The sequence below is a fragment of the Emys orbicularis genome, chromosome 4 (genome assembly GCF_028017835.1).
Source record: "Emys orbicularis isolate rEmyOrb1 chromosome 4, rEmyOrb1.hap1, whole genome shotgun sequence".
Lineage (NCBI taxonomy): Eukaryota > Metazoa > Chordata > Testudines > Emydidae > Emys > Emys orbicularis.
Genome location: NC_088686.1, coordinates 120,151,931 through 120,166,152, shown reverse-complemented (window position 1 = coordinate 120,166,152; position 14,222 = coordinate 120,151,931). Strand labels below are relative to the sequence as shown.

The window sequence follows — 14,222 nt, the reverse complement described above, 5'->3', positions numbered from 1 at the left end:
CCCCAGCTGCCCAATGGGGATAGTGACATTTGGTCACCAGGCTTTAACACCACAGTGGTGCCAGTGCCAGAGGCAGTGGTCCAGCAAAAACAGCAGGTCATCTCCAGCCGCTCCAGGTTGCCACACTGAAACCCCAGCTGCCCCTCTTGATGGCTCGTATGGGGGGAGCTCTGCAAAGGACAGAGTGGGTTTATCCCGAGGGGTTTAGTGAAGTGTCCCGAATTCTGCTCTCCAAAGGGCTCCTGGTCTGAAAAATCAGCCTGTTGCGATCCCTGCCCCAGCTCCATCTCAGCCCCAAATCGCATCCCAGCCTCCATCTCTGGCCTCTCCTCACATTCCAGGGTGCTGCTGTCCACCCAGAGCAGTATCAGCACCAGCAGCAAAAGCTCTTCCAGGTCTCTGGGTACCGCCTTCTGCTTTAAAACACCCCCACTTGTTCCAGCCAAACTGATGGAGTTTGTTTCTCTCTGTTCCCCTCCATCTGTCCACCGCCGGCTTCCTTCATGACTGCTGGCGCGAGAGCCTTCTCCTCTGCATCGCCGGCTGTCGGAAATTGCCTCCTTGTGCTATTCCGCTTCACTGAGCTTTGATCGCACGTCACATCTCAGCTGGAAAACGTGCTTCTCGCTTGCCTGCTCCTCCCTTCCTTTCTCTCTCTCGCCTTCTCTTTCCCCTTTTCTTTCTGTCTCAATTCATAAACACTGCCTGCCATCTCCCCTAGGGGTGTGTGCAGCCGCTCGAAACACCTGACTCAGTGACACACCGCCAGCTCCAAAGAACTCGGCACTGCCCCGAGCCCAAAGAAAACTAGCCAGCACCTGGGCAAATGCCTAATAGCCCTGGGCCCCATTGTACCAAAGAGGGGAAGGAAACTGCAGTCAGGGCCCCTGCCCAGCACTAAGGATCCCCAGACTCTTGTCCCCCCGGCATTCAAAGCTGGGGGCTGCCAGGGACTGTCTCAGCTGATCTCGGCTGTTGGGGTGGAGCACGGGGAGAGTGTCTGAGGCGGCTAGGAAAGCGGCTATGTAGAGCTTCACTGTGGGGGCGGGGGAGAGGTGTTAAAGGGCCCACATGACTTAGGAGCACAGAAAAGTAAAATTAGACAAAACACCCACGCAGATGTCTAGAGACCTTTACCTGAACCAATAGCAATAAAGGGTAAAAAAGGGGGGTTTTGCCCACAATTCTAACAGATACACCACAAATGCGTACATACCTGTCATCCATACGCACATACATACTAGCCTATGGGGTAAGTGTACCCTAACATTTCCGTGGGGGAAGAATGAAATTTGGGCATAAGAGGAAGGATTTCCGACTAATGCCCTATAAAAAGGAGAAGCAGCTCACCATTAGGCAGGCAATCTACCCACCTATCTGCTCCTGTCTACTCTTCATTGCCTCAACTACGTCTTGATGCTACCCATCTACCACGGCTATTAACTATTAATAGGCCATATTTCTATTTCTTTTCAAATTGTAAGTTAAATAGGGATTTGAGCTCCCTTATTTTTTATTTTAGTACAGCTTCGAGTTAAATTAAAAGAGAGTAAACAGCTCTGCATTAGCTTCCTCTGCCAGAGGTGTGAAAACGGAAATTGCCATAGGCGTGGTATCACATCTCCCAACACCGGGTTATCAAAACAGGGTGTGAGTATTAAATCAACTTTGCAGCTTATAATCTTATATTCATATATCTATATCTATATCTATATCTATATCTATATCTATATCTATATCTTAAAGAACTGTGATATTTGTAACTCTGTAATTCTAACTGTTTTACCATTTGCTTACTATCTTCATTGATTTTAATAAAAAGGTCTTTATGACTATATCTGTCTCAGTGTAAACTTCCTGTCATACCCCCGAAGTTCCTTTTATAAACTCTGTGAAGCCTGATTCAGGACGAACTTTATCTTCTGATCAAACAACTTGGCGAGCCAAAACCCATACTAATTAATATCCACAATAATAATTAGTAAAATTATTAAACTTATTAATTAATTAAAAATGTATTTAAATAAAATTAAATTAAGTGGATACATTAAATTAACACTACTAACACACCCCAAATCAGGCTACACCCACAGCCCGAACCTTCACCCCCTACACTCAACCCTCTGCCCCAGCCCTAAGCCCCTCATCCCCGGCCCCACCCCAGAGCCCACACTCCCAGCCGGAGCCCGCACACCCCTGCACCCCAACCCTCTGCCCCCTTGCACACTCCGAGCCCCTCAACCCCACCCCCACCACATGAATTTTGTTATGTTCACCAATATGGAGGTGATGTGTCACACGTCACCTCCATATTGGTGCACATAACAAAATTCATTCCGCACATGGGTGGGAAAAATTAGAGGGAACATTGCTTCTGGGACTCCTGGCTTTTGTCCATCACCAGGGGATCAATTACCACCGACACCAGCACAGGCTCTGTACCATACACAGCCGAACAGGGACTGAGGGAACCCAGAGCCCAGGGCAATGTCAGGCCAGGAGGGAAACTAACCTTCCGCAGAGAAAGGGAGGTTCGAGAAACGTATCCCTGCAATTGCACCAAATCACATTGTAAGAAGCTGTGCGCATACAGCTGGGGAGAGACCTTCTACAAACTAACGTTGCGTTAGATGATACAATGAGCAGATAGAGCGACTGTCCTGTCTGTACAACAGCTGGATGGAACCTTAGTTAGATGGTTCTGTCTCTGGTTGAGTTTTGCTGTATTTCATGGACAAAGGATGGATGGATAGAAGAAAAGTGTAATATGGATGGATGGGTCAGGGTGGGATAGGGAGGGGTGGATGGATAGACAGATGGATGGAGATCACATTTCAATGTGAGGTAAGAAGAGCTCCTAGAGGTTGGGTGTGTTTCGCTCCCAGACCATTGGTGTCTTTAGCTCCTACCCCCGCTCCGCTATGGGAGAGTCACCCTGTGCATTGCAGAGCAGCTCCCTGGATTCACACCATGCAATCCACGCAAATACAGCAGCCGAGTGCAGCAGAGAAACAACTAGAGGAAGAAAAATAAGGAGACCCACTGCAAGCACATGCAGCTGATATTTACAATGCCATTACAGTCTCCGCTTAGGCAGTACAGTCCGCCACTGGAAGCAAGAAACGTCTGTCGAGAGAACAAGAAGTCAGCAAGAGAAACTGTCAGAGAGGCAGGAAACAAAAGAGAGACAGAGAGAGAAAGAGAAACAGGCGGCTGGGTTCCAGAGAGAGCCAGACAGAGACACAGATCCTTGGAGGGAAGGGAAAGATGGGAAACAGAGAGAGAGAGAGAGAGAGACAGAAAGAAGACAGGGTAGGATGGCCCAAAATCTAACACACAGAACAAGGCAGATCTGAATCCAGGCCCAACCCCTAGGGCAGTTTGAAGGAAATATCAAGCTGGGTAAGACTGGAAGAGAAATGTTCTGACTTGGGAACCTAAAGATAGGCACTAGGGGAAACATCTGCAAAAGTACCAGAGCAACTTAAAGGCCTAAGCCCCCAGTGACGTTCAATGAGACATAGGCCTTGTCTACACTAGAAAGTTGTTCTGCTTGAACTGTTCCGGGGTAGTTAGAGCAATACAACCTGCCTTGGTGTGGACGCAATTATACTGGTGTAGAAGGTGCTTTATACAGGGATAGCTATTCCCATATGGGAACGGGAATACAAGTACATAGCAGCTTTATATTGGCATTGTTATAGCTACATATTGGTCAGAAATTCATGCCTGTTGCCAACATACACAACAGTTACATTTTCAAGTGCAGAGCAGGTCTTACGCTCCCAGGTGTCTGAGCCACTTTTGAAAATGAGACTTCAGCTCCTAAGTCACTTCGGGTTCATCTTCACTATCAAGTTAATGCAGGCTCTTTCTCGGGTGTTGCCCCGACCCCGGCTCGTGTCCACACACAAAATCCTCTCACCCAAGTGTGCTGAATTTGTTAATTCCTAGAGAGTAGCTATTCCTAGAGCCCTGTGCGGATACAAAATTTGTATCCACATTCGATCCGCAAAAATGGTCCGCGGATAGAAAGCAATTCTCCCCTATGCCCGGAATACAGCTACAAGCACCACTTACAGCGTCACACCAGGCGTAAGTGGTGTCTAGCCCTTGTGCTGGCCCTGTGTGCAGGAGTGAATTTCACTCATAAGGCCTTACCCACCGTGCAGTGATGTCAACGAGTGTATTGACTTAGTGGGCTTTGGATCACGGTCACAAGGCATGATCCAGCAACGGTGCTTAACTTTAAGTCCCATTGGGACCGCTTGCATGTGCTTCAATGTTTTGCTGGATCGGGACCTGAGTGACTCAGGAAAGGGCTTCAAATAGCAAGGCCTTCTCCTCCCCATCTTACACGAGTCAGTGAACAGCCGTACACAGAAACAGGAGAGAGAAAGGAAGCAGAGAGAAAGCAAGAGAGGATAGTCATAGCAAACCAGCGTTAACATTTTTCTGGGAGAAAACAACTGCCAGGGACGGCTTTGTTACTGGCGAACCTGTCCCAGTGGCGCCGCTGGGACCCAGTTGGCAGAGTTTCGTGAGGGTACTGTCTCCCTAAACCACGGTGCTCCCGGGGTCTGTGCGCTTGGGCAGGAAGCAGCATTCCAGAGCCAGAGGCAGTGCTAGCCCATTGGGCTAAGCAGGAACATTCTGAGGGGCCCCCACACAGCACATACTGAAAAAGCCAGTAGGGAGCCCCCATCAGCTGCTTGGGGCCCTAAGCAATCGCTCAGTCTCCAGAGCAGACAAGGCTACAGACTCCAGGTGAGACAGGTGCAAACACATACCCTGATGGGCAATGACCACTTGCAATGACCCAGAAACCCCAGCTGCCAACGGCGGGCAGAGAGGAGTACTTACCGGGTGGGGTTGATGCTCTCCAGCTACATGCCCGGCTTCACTAAGCCTAGTTCCCCCTAACCAAAACCTCCAGCACGGTCCCTAGAACTCTGGGTCCCTTAGCTCCTGGTGGCCAGACAGGATCTCCCCTTATCCCTGGAGCTTTGACAGTGGCCATGAGGGGGGCTGTCAAGGTGCGTGCCTGGGAGCGATGTCAAGGGGGAAATGAGGGGTGGGGGGATCGTGGGGTGGCCGAGTGAACCCTCTGGAACGAGACCAAAAAACCAGCCCCGAGGTCTCTTGTTGGAGGAGGGGATGTGGGGTGACTTGGGCAGCGTGCCCAACCCGTTAGTGTTTCTCGATACCCACTGAATGCCAAGCTCTTTCCAGTGGGAAGCCAGAGCTCCAGTGGATCCCTTCCCAAGCAACAATGGGATCTGGAGCCCAGGTGCCCTCATGTCTGAGAACTGCTGGGAAGGACACAGCAGCCCAGAACGTGTTTCAAGGCCCCCCGAGCAGACAGAGAGCACTCCGTGGGCACAGAGCCGCTCGATGGCAACTCGGCGCTTGGGGAAAGGGGCTGGTAGCTGCTGCTCTGCCTGGAACTCCTGACAGCAGCTGGCAACTGCCCAAATGAGCAGGCAATTTGGGGACCTCTGCAAGCTCCCTAAGGGGTTTGTCCTTTGTGCTGGCTGGGAATGGTGAAAAAGCAGAGGGGCTGACACAGTGCCGGTCACTAAAGCTGGGGTGGCAGTCCTGCTTAGGAGGGCTTTTGGTTGCTGTTAGCTGGTGGTGACATGGGAATGGAGCCAATGACCCAATACCCGGTGGGGGGCGGCTCTGAGGAGTCCTGCTCTCTGGAGTTCGGCAGCTCGCTCAGCCAGTGCAGTTGCCCCAGGAGAACGGAGCCAGCCAGAGGGCTCCTCTGGGCTGTAGGGATGGCAATCCACCATGCAGGACTGGTGTGCATTGGGGCTGGGAAGCTGTGCCCGAGAACAGGAGAGGATGACATTTCATCTCCTCCGGGCCGGATCTCCTTGCCGATGGTTCGCTCTCAGATGCGGAGGAACGGATCAATGCTACTCTGGGACAGCACAAAGAGCGGGGACTCTCTGCAGTGACAACTGGATGCGCCTTTTTATTAGCGAGGACGTGCTAACCCCACTGGAGTGCTCACTTCGGAAGCTACTTCTCCGACTACAGCTGGGTCGATTGTACGCACCGCACACCCGATGTGTGTATGGAGCCGGTTTCCATGCCACGTGCTAGCAACGAGGTACACAGCTCCCAGCAATGCACTGTGCACGCCTCTCTGACAATGCTTCTGTATGCAGGCTGCTCAGTACATACACACTGCAGCGTACACGTGTGGTATCATGTAGACGGTATATACCGAATACACTCCGGTGTATATTGGATATACAGGCACACATATACAGAGTAGGCACCGGGTATATGTGGCAATCGTCATACACACTGACACACTCCAAGCACACGCAGCAGATTGAAACGGTGCCTGACCCTCACGGAGCGCAGGGCAGAAACTTCTTATAGGGACCATGAGGCAAGGGGAACCCTTTCAGCCATCTCTATGGTGATCTCAGGCCAATGAGCTGATTACTAGCCATCTGGGCATGAGTTTAAAGAACACGGGCAGGGCACGGCATGGGTGCAGCCTCTGGGGAGTACTGGCATATGTCACTGCGGAGTCAGCTTGAGGTTCTGGTTCTGTCCCAGGACAAGGGCAGTTTCCACAGGGTACCTCTCCAGGCAGATTCAGGAGGAGGGGTGGGGTGAGGGCCACTGAGGCTAGGGGGGGTCCACCATGGCTGTGTAATGGCTGAGGAGAGATCCCGTCAGCGCTGTCTCTTAAACAGCAAGGAGAAGGTTAACCCGTGTGCCCATGCCCCTGCCCCATTCTCCTTCTGCCCGGCCCAGGTTGCTCTGCCAGCCGGACCGGTGTCCCGCGCAGTCCTGCAGGAACCCGGGCCTCCCATGTGACAGTGGGACGCTGGCAGCCTGCCAAGGCTGTCACTGCCATGACATCACTGTCCTGCCCATGCTCTCGGACACGTTCCCTCCGCCCATCGCGGCACTTACATCGATCTCGCTCAGGATGACGTCGATGATGCTACCGATGACGATGAGGAAATCAAAGACGTTCCAGGGGTCGCTGAAATAGCCCTGAGATTGGAGAGAGTAATGAGGTGGGAATGACTGGGGGGGCCGAACAGGGGGAAAGGAAAGGAAGAAGCTGAGGGTCAGACAGGGGGGTTATAAACTCCCTGCGGAGGAGACCTGCCGTTCCTGAGCGCAGCGCGCTTTCTCCCTTGCAAACCGCTGCCCCACTCACCGCGCCAGAGGGAGGGTCTCCGTTTGCCCACACAGAACACAGCCAGCATGGCCAGGCTGCCCCCCATGCCTCGAGATGGAGAGAGCACTGCAGAGCTTGGATTTAGATTTCCTTCCATGTCTACTCTTATCCGCTGGCACCCAGCACCCACTGAGCTCTTGGGGTCAGACCTTCCCAGCTGATTGGTGCCGATGCTTATTCTGGGCGAGTCCTCGGCACGCCAGGGAACGAACGCTCCTAGCCCCCAACAGGCCCAGCAACAGTGTGATTGTCCATCAAGGGAGCTCGAGTCAGGGCTGGGATGGCGGGGAAGACACGGCTCGCAAGTACAGGGGAGGTGTGTGGCCAAGGAGCTGCACTGGGAAACATTCCCTGCAGTGCACCTGCCCCGGCCCACATCACTGTGTATGGGTCGCAAGCAGCGGCTCTTGCGGCATGCCCCACGCTGGCTGCCTGGGGCTACAGGCGTATAGGGAAGGCAGGGGGAGGCTGGAGGAGGCTGTTCTTGTACTAGGTAAGTGCCCGGTGGGCATGGATCTGTTTGAACCAAGTGGCAGCAAGACAACCTGTGATTATCCCTTACGCTCAGAGGGATGACCTGGAGGGGGCTTGGTTCCCAGAGGACCATCCACATTTGGGGTTCTCTACCCCCGAGGGCTGGCATTGGTGGGGTTCAGGGAAAAGCGACCATTGGATGCCAAGGCAGCCCATGGAGCAGCGGCTCACGTGACTGAATCGCTCGTGAGGTCGGGCAGGGGAGGGATTCCCCTCCGGGCACATCGACAGGGACCACGGAGGTGATGGCCGTCTCTCAGTGGCATTGGGGACAGGCCTGCGGGGCAGGGCGGGGGGCTCTGCCTCGCCTCTCACGTGGCTCAGTGGCTGTGGTGGGGGGAGGTTCAGGGGCTCTCCCAGGGCCGCTCTCACGCAAGCCTGGTTTGATGGGGGGTCCGGAGAGCTCCAGGGAGGACCACTAGCCTCCCACCCCCATTGGAGAGACACCCAGGAAAGTGAGAGCAGCGGAGTGGGGGTGGGGGTGTTGGGCGAACAGGTAGCTGGAGGAAGGGCTCCCCCTTGTGGCCTGGATTGGCCCTGCTCTTCCCCTCAGGAGCTGCCAGGTCAGCCTGCAGCCCTTGCCCAGGTGACTTCAGTGGCACTGTCCACATGAGTGACTGGGCGTGGGCAGGTCTCTCCGGGGCCCCAGGCTCCGAGGGGATTGTGTTCCCGGGACGCTGCATGGGGAGAAAATGCCAAGCCCACCGCTTGGGGTGAGCCCCTGCCCTCCTCCAGATTCACACCCCCTGGGCCCCCCTCCGGACTCACACCTGCCAGTCAGGAATCGGGGTCTGCAGCGGAGCCAGTCTCCAGGCAACCCAACGAGCACAGCTGGCCTGCAGCAGGCTGCCTGTGGATACCGCGCTTGAGGGGTGGGGAGAGCCAGCAGACAAGCTCTTAAGCCCAGCAGCGGCAGTAGCAGCAGTCCAGTGGCTACTCAAAGCATTTGTCCATGGCTGGGACAGCTCCTGCCTTGTCTCAGCTCAGGTAACTCGGTTCTGACACTGGGCTCTGACTCCTGCTCCAACCACTGGGCACGGCTGCCCACATCCTGGTCACGTTATGCACCCCCCCAGCACCCCTCTCCAGACTCATGCCCCCCAGACTTTCACCCCACACTCACCTTGGCTTTGAAGGCCATGAGCTTGAGGAACATCTCCAGGGTGAAGAGGATGGTGAAGGCCACGTTCAAGTTGTCCGAGAGGTGGTTCATCTCAGCTGACTGGTTGTAGTGCTGGGGAGCCAGGAAGAGGCACAGGTTAGCCCACTGGGCTATGGGGAGCAGGTATGAGGCTGGGCTCTCAGATTCTGGGCCAGATGTGAGAGCCTGAGACCAACATACAAACCTAGAGCTCTGGCGGGGTTGGAATGTGAGCAGAAGTTGTGATGCTTTCCCCCATTCCACACACAGCTCTGCCAATAGTCCTGCCCCCTAGCCCCCTCCCTGTTCCAGCCCTGGGTCCTGCCCCACAGCTCTGTAGATGTTCCTGACTCCTGATCCGCAGCCCGGGGCGTCTCCGCACTCACACACAGCTGTGCCACCGTCCCTCCCTCCTCACCTATAGCACCCGCGGCTTTTCCATAGGAGGGGCCTCCCTGGAGCAGTGATGCTGAACTGCCTGAAGTATTCCAAGCCAAGATCCAAACCCAGATATCCAGGGGCACCCGACCAGTGGCCCAGCCTGAGTCTCACTTTGATGGCTTGCTAGTCTGCTACCAAGAGCAAGGTGGTCTTGGACACCCCACCCCCAGGCCCCATGGACAGTGATCAAAGGTTGCCACCCAACTGCGAGGTCGTTAGCTTTGCTCCCTCCTCACCTGCATGCCCAGGCAGATGGTGTTCAGCATGATCAGGAAGAACATGAGGTACTCGAAGTAGTAGGAGGTCACCACATACCAGATCTGGTACTGATAGGGGTTCTTGGGGATGTAGCGTCTCAGAGGGCGGGCTTTCAGCGCGTACTGGACACACTGGCGCTGGGGCAACAGGAGGAAAAAGGTCAAGCGTTGACGCCCGTGGAGCAGAGGTGGCACCGTGGACAATTATGAAACACTCCCAGCTATAAAACCTCCAGCTCCGCTCCCTGCCCCTCTCCCCTGCAGAGCCAGGCCAGACCCGATTTCTCACTGCGCAGGAAATCCTGTGATTTTGAACATTTTTTTCCCTGTTCTGAAAACATAAAAATTAGAAAGTTCCCATGAAACAAAAGTTGTGTTTGGAGCCGATCTAAATGTTTTGCTCTGAGAAAACGGGAATGTTTCCCGCCGCCTTCGACCTTCGTCAGCTTAAATCTGTGGTTTGTTTCTAAATGAAAAATCAAACCAACCCCCCCCAAACATTCCATTCAGAAAATGGCTGAATGGCTGACGCTAGCCAAACGCTTCATTGCGGGAGGGGGTTCCAAATGATATTTCATCAGAAGGGAACGTTTTCAACAGCATCAGCATTTTCCACAGGAGAATTGTTGTGATGAAACATTTCTGCCCCTCTCTGACTCCAGGCTGCCCTGGTGCACGGTTACCAGCAATCGCTTGGGCGTTCTGCTCTCGGCCCCTTCTGGCCCAGGTCGCCTGGGTTAACTCCCTCTGTTCTTGCACATTGGGCATGAGACTCATAACAACCTCAGGTGCTCAGGATCTGGAATCCACCCATCCATCTGTGAAGCTGGACCACAAGTCCTTAGGGCCATTTGTGATCACAGAAAAACTTGACCCGGTAACCTTTTGATTGCAGCTGCCAGAATCCCTCAAGGTCCACCCCTTGTTCCACATCTCCTTCCTGAAACCTTTCACCGAGAATCCCTTCCCACCCCATGCTACTCCTCCCCCTCTGCCAATAACTGGGCTGGGCCAAGAGGAACGTATGGGCCAGCGGATTCGGGACTCCCGCCGAGTCCGGGGACGACTCCAATAGCTGAGTGATGGGGAGGGATGCGGCCCAGAAGAGCATTTGTGGGAATCCCTGGAACACGTCCATGTCCTGGACCTCCTGCAGGCTCCCCAAGAAACCCAGCCCAAGGGCTCCAGGGAGGCAACCCTAAAAGAAGCGGGGTGCTGTCAGGTATCAGACCAGCTAGGCCCAGCCGCTGGCCTAGTCCCTGACTAACTTCGCTGCAAAGCAATCAGTGAGCCTATCTGCACTACCTTGGAACTGACAGAGAGGTCACAGCCCCTGACGGTTCTAAGCCCGGCCCCCACCGCAGATCAGCGGCTGCTTACTGGGTACCTTGCCTGCAGCAGCACTTGCCCTTGTTCCAGTCCCTGCTCCCTTCCAGCTTCAAATTTCTGGCTTCGATCCCCAGCCCTGCCCGTGGCTTACCACACCTTCGGCTCTGGCATTTGGCTTCTGACCCTCGGCTCATTCCTGGACTTTGCCCTCCCTGGACCCAGTTCTAACCAGTTATTAGTCTGGGTGGGAAGCCGGAGCCCCTTGCACTCCCAGGCAGGAATGGGCCATAGAGGGCCATATTCTAGCTTTCCTTGGGCGGGGGAGAGGGCACGGGGGCAGCATGAGTCCTGCATGACAGTCGTGGCGGGGACTAGCACCACTGGGAATGCCGGAGGTCCCTCATGGGGTGTGGCTGGGGCCCAGCTGCGAGGCCAGTGTGCAACGGTGGGAGCATTTTCTGCACCTTCTTAAAGGGAGCAGCAGGTCCCACTCCCGAGGGGGCTCCCCAGCCCACCGCCACCCCTTGTTGGCAGGCCACCGCCAGTCACTGACCTGTAGGGTGACCAGATCTCAAGAGTAAAATATCAGGACACATGGGGGGGCACACCGGAGGCATGGGGGAGGGGAGTGCACAACCCTAGGAAGCTGTGAGGGGGGTGCATGGCCCCAGCTCCGGCCCCCTCTGCAAGCCGTGGGTCGGGGACACATGGCCCCGGTTCCGGCCCCCTCTGCAAGCCGTGGGTCAGGGACGCACGGCCCCGGCTCTGGCCCCCTCTGCAAGCCGCAGGTCGGGGACGCAAGGCCTTGCTCTGGCCCCCGCCGCAAGAGGGGGTCACAGGGCTGGTGCAGGGGGTTGGGGCGCAGGAAGGGGGTTCGGGGTGCTGACTCCGGGAGAGAATTTGGGTGCGGGAGGGGGCTCAGGGCTGGGGCAGAGGTGCGGGTTCCGGGCGGCGCTTACATCAGGCAGCTCCCCAGAAGTGGCAACATCTCCCTCTGGCTTCTAGGCAGAGGGGCGGTTAGGTGGCTCTGTGCACTGCCTCGCCCACAGGTGCCGCCACAGCATCTCCCATTGGCCGCGGTCCCAAGCCAATGGGAGCTGCGGAGCCGGTGCTCATGGCGGGGCATGCGCAGAGTCCCCTGGCCGTCCCTGCACCTAGAACCCAGAGGGAGATTTTACCACTAGCCATCTGGGTAGGGAGCCTACCAGCTCTGCACCAACCGGAGGCCTGGCAGCCCTACAATATTGGGACAAATGGGGTGAGGAGCCCCCTCGGGAGTGGGACCTGCTGCTCCCTTTAAGAAGGTGCAGAAAATGCTCCCACCGTTGCACACTGGCCTCGCAGCTGGGCCCGAGCCACACCGCATGAGGGACCTCCGGCATTCCCAGTGGTGCTAGTTCCCGCCACGACTGTCATGCAGGATTCATGTCCATCATACATCGGTCGGGACACAGGACAGAGAGTTAAATATCGGGAAAGTCTGGTCACCCTGCTGACTTGGGGCAGGCCCCCACTGCAGCTCAAAGGGTCGATACTGTGCTGCTCCCACATAGCCAATACGCTAGTGTGGTGGGGCGGCTGCCCCACACAGGGAGGAAGGATTAAAGCAGGCCAGAGGGAGCCTGCGCAGAACCCTCCCATTAGAGAGGCGAGCCAATCAGGAGGTGGCTTGTTGCAGCGGCCAATCAAGGCCAGCAGAAGCCATATATAAAGGGCTGCTCAACAGAGCAAAAGGCAGTCTCTCCCTGGCCTGCTAGGGAGAAGGATTGGGTGCCTAGGAGCACCATGGCTAGAGCAGTGCTGGGCAGGGTAGCAGAGCAGAAGGAGCTTCTGGCTGACCGCTGCCAGACTCAGGCCCCGGAGGAAGGGCAGACAACATGCTAGGGCTGCCCCCCACTTGCCCTGAGGGAAGTGGCCCACACAGACTGCAGTTTGCCCCTGGAGCAAGGGACTAGACTGGTGACTGCAGCAGGCCACTGAGGCGAGTGGCTGGACTATAGACTGCCAGTCCCCCCGAAAGGGGTGGGAGACAGCGGAGAGAAGAGTACGCCGGGGAGCAACGCGGGTCACAGAGTGGTGGAGACAGCAAAGCGGGAGTAACGGCGAGCGAGACACCACCGGAGGAGGCCGCCCTGTGGAAGGATTTGAGCTAATTCCAGAACGGCCAGCAGGAGGCGCCATGGTGGTGAGTCTCGCTCCGTCACAACTAGTTAGTGTAGGGTTACCATACGTCCAGGTTTCCTCGGACATGTCCGGCTTTTCGCTCTTTAAATAGCCGTCCGGGGGGGATTTCTAATAATCTAAAAATGTCCGGGATTTCCCCCGGTCAGCTATTTAAAGAGCGAAAAGCGGCTGACAGGGTGGCCGAGCGCCGCTCGCATTGGGGCCTCGGCAGTCAAAGCCCCTTCCCAGCTCCCCCCATCCCCTGCAGCCTTACCATGCCGCCCGGCAACGCTGGGGGGCGGGGCTGTGCGCCTGTGAGGGAACGCGGCGGCGGGGCTGGCAGCGGTGGCCAGAGCCCCTCCCCCGCTTCCCCCCTCCTCCATAGCCTCAGCACGCCGCTCGGGTGGGGCGGAGCCAGACACCTGCTCTAAGCCGAGCGGCACGGTAAGGGGGCCGGGGAGTTGGAGAAGGGGGACAGTCAGGGGACAGGGAGCGGGGGGGAGGGTTGGACGGGTCGGGGGTTCTGGGGGGGCTGTCAGGGGGGCAGGGGTGTGGAGAGGGGTCGAGTCAGGGACAGGGAGCAGGGGGGGTTGGATGGGTCGGGAGTTCTGGGGGTCCTGTCAGGGGGCGGGGAGCAGTTGGATAGGGCATGGGAGTCCCGGGGGTCTGTCTGGGGGCGGGGGTGTGAATATGGGGTGGGGATGTGGATAAGGGTCGGGGCAGTCAGGGGACAGGTAGGGTTCTAGAGGGGCAGTTAGGGTGGGGGGTTCTCAGGAGGGGGCAGTCAGGGGACAAGGAGTGGGGGGGGTTGGGGGTTCTGAGGGGGGCAGTCAGGGGGTGGGAAGTGGGTTGGAGTGGATGAGGGCAGGGCGGGGCTAGAGCGGGACTTCCCCCCCCCCCCAGTGTCCTCTTTTTTGATTGTGGAAATATGGTAACCCTAAGTTAGTGGTCTGTGCAGCCTGGCTTATGGGAACCATCCTGGGCTCCCAGTGTGGTGGCCAAGCCTGGATGTGTCGGTGAAGGTGTCAGAGAGCAGACAGAGAGAGGCACAGAAGAACAGGGGGTCTCGTCTTTCAACTCTGCAGCTTGGACACACCCTCGTGCCTGGGCTCCCGGCCTCTCCTGCCTGGGGTCCCCTGCA

At 56.3% G+C, this 14,222-nt stretch overlaps 1 pseudogene; it reads right to left on the bottom strand.

The window, feature by feature from the left end:
• Positions 1-14,222, bottom strand: part of LOC135877806 (voltage-dependent L-type calcium channel subunit alpha-1S-like) — an 80,241-nt pseudogene that overhangs the window by 35,055 nt on the left and 30,964 nt on the right.